Source organism: Apium graveolens, chromosome 6 (assembly GCF_009905375.1).
Source record: "Apium graveolens cultivar Ventura chromosome 6, ASM990537v1, whole genome shotgun sequence".
NCBI lineage: Eukaryota > Viridiplantae > Streptophyta > Magnoliopsida > Apiales > Apiaceae > Apium > Apium graveolens.
Window position 1 is genome coordinate 253,586,775 of NC_133652.1, and position 6,342 is coordinate 253,593,116.

General features: G+C 37.3%; 1 non-coding gene across 1 annotated transcript; it reads right to left on the bottom strand.

Moving 5' to 3' along the window:
- Positions 1 to 2,886: 2,886 nt before the first annotated feature.
- On the bottom strand, positions 2,887 to 2,993 carry LOC141669302 (small nucleolar RNA R71). Its single transcript, XR_012553589.1, has one exon. It is a non-coding gene; the product is annotated as a small nucleolar RNA R71 (small nucleolar RNA).
- Between the last annotated feature and the right edge of the window lie 3,349 nt (positions 2,994 to 6,342).

The window sequence follows — 6,342 nt, forward strand, 5'->3', positions numbered from 1 at the left end:
GTTGAGTAGATGTTGTAGGATTCTGTGGATCATGATGACTACTAGACTGATGTACAGAATACGTTGGATAATTATAAATATAAGATGCCTTGTAATTCTGTACAAGTGAAACAGAGAAACAGAGTCAAGTGACAGAAAGACTCCCAATGGATAATCTACAAAGGCTCTCGACGGATGATCACCAAAGTTCCCAACGGATAATCAACAAGACTCCCAACGGATGACCAACATAGTCCCGACAGATGATCATATTCAAAATAGTTATTGATAGTGACAACACAGTCATATGCGTCGGGTGTTTGCAAAAGGAATGTGGCAGCCTGTTAAGCAGGATTTTGAGAACAAAGAAGCATTACCATTTCCATGCAAATGTGAAGATATTCAAAGATTCTGGATAGAGTAATGTAGAAGCATGATATTAGACTAGATTTATTTTGTTTTATTATCTTGTCTTAGTCTCATGTAACTTGGTGATATATAAACCAAGTGTAGCAAATAGAACAACTAACTAAGCAAACACATTTTTCAGAGAGATAGATAAAGCTGTACTTGTTAAGAATTTCTAAGTAGTTTGTTTGTTCACTTGTAAAGCAGCTGTGTGCTATTCAAAACATCACAGAGTTCTCTATCTGATATATATATATATATATATATATATATATATATATATCTGGTGGATACTTTCTAATCCACCAGAAAGTTTTAAAGCTTGTGTTTTATTACTTAGTGTTGTGATTTCTATTATACTTTCATTCCGCATTACTACAAATCAAACACTGTTATATATATTTAGTTAGAACATTTTTAAAATCTCAATAAAAGCTAGAATTACATTCAACCCCCTTCTGTAATTCTTGTTGTATTGTTAGGGAATAACACTGATTCTGCACCAATATTGTCAGCAGGGAAACTTGAGCTGTCAAAGAAGCATTTGAAGATTGGATGGATGAGACTTGATCTTGTAAATTTTGGATTTGTAGGGATGTTGATGTACACAAGGGTTAAACTGAGCTTGATGCTGCCAAAGAACCAACAGAACTCTGCACAACATTTTTCACCTCCTCTATAACCAGGTGATAAGTGGATTTTATATCTACTTAGAACGCTTCATTACAGGCTTAAGTTGATATTTTCGACTCAAGTTTTTGGTATTTTTGATGTGTTTTTGTGTTATTGCATTTCAGGAATCAATTAAATGAAGAAAGGAGCTTTTCAAAGAAATATGCTGAAAAGAGATCAGAATTAGAATCTTAGGCCATTCTCAAGTTGTATAGAATCTCGTTAGCTTCGCGTGGGCAGTTGAATCACCTAATTCTGACGAGCAGAACTCAAGATATGACAAAAGAAGAATTGTCAGAATTTTTCCAGAATGGTAGCGTGACCGTGCCAGAGTCAGCGCGACCACGCCACTGAAAACAGTATTTTAGCGCGGTCGTGCCCTGTAGCAGCACGCCCGCGTTCGGTTTCTGTATCAGAATCCTGATTTTAGTCGAAATTGAAGATTTTGAGAGTTCTGGTCATCCTGGAGCCTATATATATCAATAAAAAGATGTGTTCAACAACAAGGAGACCTGGGAGATCAATAAGAAGACCTAGAGAGCACGAGATGGCTACGGATAAGACGACTTTTATTTTCTTTGATTTAGGCGATACTTGGATGCTCGTTTTCGATTTATCTTTGAACCCTAGTACTTTTATATTGTTTATTATCATGCTTTCATTGAAACCCATGGTGATGATGTGTTAATCTCTATTGAAGTGACAGTGAATATAGAGGTTTAGAACTTGCCATGCTAGCATATGTTCATGTGTTATTGTTATGCATGATTTATAGGTAATTTTAACCATCTTACTTGCCCTATGTAATCACGATAGATAACTTGCGCATTAAACCGTTATGTTTTGAATTCTTATAAATATATAAGGACTAAGCATAATTGGTGTCTATTTAACTTTTATCTCTTTTGTGGATGCTTGGTAGTAGGGTATTCGTACAACTAAAGTTGACGTTTACTAGTTTCGTGTTATCTGATTAGTGTCATCACCATTACATGCTAAGGTTTAGAACAAAAAGGCTATTGAATGAATTATTTAATGAAGTTGAGATCCCATGTTTGTCATATATATTAATTCAACCATTCTTGTTCTCTTAGTTATAATTGTTAGTTTAATTTTTATTTATAAACAATCTTAACTTGTTATTTGTCTTAGCATTGGATAATAACCATATCATTGTTGCATAGGTGCATATTCTTAAATTAACCAAAGAGTCTCCATGGGAACGAATTTGATCTAAATCTTATACTACTTGCGAACGTGTATACTTGCTTGTATTATTAGCGCGTGTTAACGTCCTAACAAGTTTTTGGCGCCGCTGCCGGGGACTCGGTGTTAATTTTTAGTTTATGTGCTCGTCATCAGTGGTCGTTAAAGTAAACTGACTCGGACTCTTTTACTTTCATGGTTTACTTATTGTGTTTCAGGTACTCATTATAATGGGAGATCCAGCAACACGAACGAAAGCCTTGATGGATTTTTCTTAACCCAAGATCAATGACATTCAATCTAGCATTGTCAGGTCCATTTATCACAACTAATACCTTTGAGATCAAGCCTGGCATAATTCAGAGGGTACAAAATTTAGTTTAGTTTGGGGGTGCTCAAACGAAATATCCCAATACGCATATTAGAGATTTCATTGAGATCTGTGACACCTTCAAGTTCAACGGTGTGTTCGAGGATGCGGTGAAACTGAGAATGTTCCCATTCTCTCTGGGGGAGAAGGCTAAGAGCTGGTTACACTCTCTACCAGCTGGTTCGATTACTACTTGGGAAGATCTTGCTCAAAAGTTTCTCACTAAATACTTTCCTATGGCAAAGACATCTGCAATCAGGAATGCTATTACTCAATTTGCGTAGCAATCGGGAAAAACTCTATGTGAAGCTTGGGAACGATACAATGAGATGCTTAGGAAGTTTCTTCATCATGGCATGCCTGATTGGATGATCATCAATTGCTTCTATAACTATTTGGGAGCACAGTCTAGACCCATGCTTGATGTAGCATCAGGTGGAGCATTATGGGCAAAGAGCTATGAGGAAGCTTATGGTCTAATTGAACTATTGCTTTTAATGAATATCAATATCCAGCCCATAGATTGCCACAGGGTAAGGTAGTAGGAGTTCTTGAAGTCGATACAGCTAACACTATCACTGCTCAACTAAAGGCATTGTCTATGAAGATCGATTCTCTGGTTAACTATGGTGTTAATCAGATAACCAGAGCTTGTGAGCTGTGTACAAGTTCGCATGCGATGGAGCAATGCGCTATATCTAGTGAATCAGCTCAGTTTGTGAGCAACTTTCAGAGATCACAGCAACCAGTTCCAGACACTTATCATCCTAACAACTGGAATCACCCTAACTTCAGCTGGAGCAATAAGCAGAATGCGATGTAACAACCTTATCAACAGTTTGGAAACAAGCAATTCAATTCTCCTGGTTTTCGGAAATAATTCATACCAATACAACAACTCCAACTTCAACAACACACTCATAGAGGTGCAGGTCTATCTTTGACTGGAAAATCTGAATTGGAGAAGTTGCGACTTATGAGCAAAAACTAGGCTCTTATATGCCAAAGCCAGGCTGTTTCTATCAAGACTCTGGAGAACCAAATAGGGAAAATTGCTAATGCCTTATTGAATCGAGCAGCAGGAACGCTTCCTAGTGATACAGAAGCCAATCCAGGTAAGAAGGAAGTTGAAGAACAGGTTAAGGCCATCACCTTGAGGTCTGGAAAGGTCGCAAGCCCTCAAATTCAGCAAGACGAAGAGCCTGGAAAATCTCAAGTTTCAGAAAATGCAGTTATGGCTGAAAAAATGGTGCAGAAGGATGTCGAGGTGGAATCAAGGAAGAAAACTGTGGAACACACTCCTCCTGAGGGTAATACAGGGGAGAAACAGGTCTATCCTCCACCTCTTTTTCCTAAGAGGCTGTAGAAGCAGAAGTTGGATAAGCAATTTGCTAAGTTTCTAGAGGTGTTCAAGAAAATTCATATCAATATACCTTTCACTGAAGCTCTTAAACAGATGCCTAGCTCTGCAAGGTTTATGAAAGGTATTCTCTCTCAGAAATTGAAGCTTGATGACTTAGAGACTGTTGCTCTAACGGAGGAATACAGTGTTGTGCTGCAACAGAAGTTACCTCCGAAGCTTAAAGATCCTGGAAGCTTTACTATTCCTTGCACCATCGAAAACTTGTCTTTTGACAAGTGTTTATGTGACTTGGGAGCTAGCATCAATCTGATGCCCTTGTCTATCTTCAAGAAGCTTGGTCTGCCTGATCCGAAACCGACATACATGTCATTGCAACTAGCTGATCATTCCATCACATATCCGTGAGGAATAATGGAGGATGTCTTGGTTAAGGTGGACAAACTCATCTTCCCTGCTAATTTTATAATTCTGGAATTTGAGGTAGATAAGAAGATTCCCATAATCTTGGGAAGACCATTCTTGGCTACAGGCTGAACTATGATCGATGTGCAAAAATGAGAGCTTACGATGAAGGTTCAAGATCAGAAGGTCACTTTTCATATGTTCAAGGCAATAAAGTTACCCACAGCTAAAGAGGAGTGCTTTAAAGTAGAGTGCGTCGACTCTGTAGTGTATTCAGAACTTGAGCAATTGCCAAAGTCAGATACCCTAAAGAGATTTTTATTAGGGGAATCCGTTATTGAAAAGGAAGAAGGAGCAGAGCAACTACAGTATTTGAATGCTCCTCCATGGAATAGGAAGTTGGATATGCCATTTGATTCTCTTAGATTAATAGAGCTGAAACTTTTTCAGGAGCATTTTCAACTGTCTATTGAAGAAGCTCCCACACTTGAGCTCAACCGACTTCCAGATCACTTGAGTTATTCATTCTTAGGTGCACCCCATGATAAAGGGTTGGGATATATTTTTGATGATGTATAGAGTGGTTGGACGGATCTTCCCATGCCTACAGAGGGTTCTTCTCATGTGTAGCAGGTAGTTGATAAGAATGGTGTTGGTGATAAGCAGTACAGGCGAGTGACTAGGCGTATGGAGGCCATGCACGACATTCACCGTTATTTTGCTACAGATTTGACACAGGCTTTGGGCACTACTTTCTGAGCCACTAGTGTCGAGGTTGATTGGCCACCTGATCCTCCAACCGAGGAGAGTGATCTTTCCGACAACTAGGTACGCCTTAAATCCTTATTATTACCTTCAACGAGGATATTGAAAATTTTAAGTTTGGGGGTGATAATGTAAGTATTAGTTTGTTTGTGTCCATATAATTTATATAGATTCATGTTACATATAGTTGTATTTCATTCGTAGTGTTGCATGATTGTTCATATAGGACATATTTGTTTTTTTATGTGATTTCATATAGTTGCATTTGCATGCATATTTAGCATGATCCCTTAAGATGAACTATGTTATTTGATAAGTTGATGTTGATTTGATTGTGGTGATGACGAATAGAGGGATGTTTAAGTCTTAAAAAAATTGATTTGCATGCGAGAAGAAAATTTTTCACAAAGTCTTATAGGATTGCTTTTGATATATATCATAATTATGTTTGTTTATTAGTTGAGATTTAATCACTGGTTTATATTTATAATTATTCTATTCTCGTAATGACAAAAGAACACTGAATTTTTAAACTAGAAAAAAGCTTGGATTTTATTGCTAGTTGTTGTAAGGCTAGGCGTCAAATGGCTAGTAGCCGGCTCATATTTTTATGTGTAGTCTAGGGTTGAATAAGATTGAGCGAAACACACTCATTCTGAAATTGATGGAAAAAAAGAAAAAAAATAAGAGAAAAAAAGAAAAAAAGGTATGTGTTTATGCATAATTGATCAAGAGTGAGCTCTTTAATACTCGAGTTATTAAGTTCTTAGGGGACTTTGTGCCTAGTGACCTAAGGCTTTCCATAGTCTAGGATCCGCTAACTTAACGCTCGTTATATGGGTGTTATTGTATAAGTCTTTTGGGACCTCATTCATTGCACGGTCAAGTAAGCATCTTTGTTATGTGTTCAATAATAGCATGAATCCTTGTGTAACTCTTGTAGAAAGGAGGTGTCGTGAGTCATTATGCGTTTAACGTCTATTCTAGTTATAAAATCGTGATTGTTTTGATAAAAGATATGTTAAGGTTATTGATCTATTATCGAGAGTATATCTGTTAAGCATCCCACACACGTACGTTTCTTGTTTCTGAGTTGGTTTGTGGGATTTATTCGAGCTCTGTTTTGAGTGATTATATTCTTAGAGACATTGGCTTATTCATTTGGTTATGGTTATTC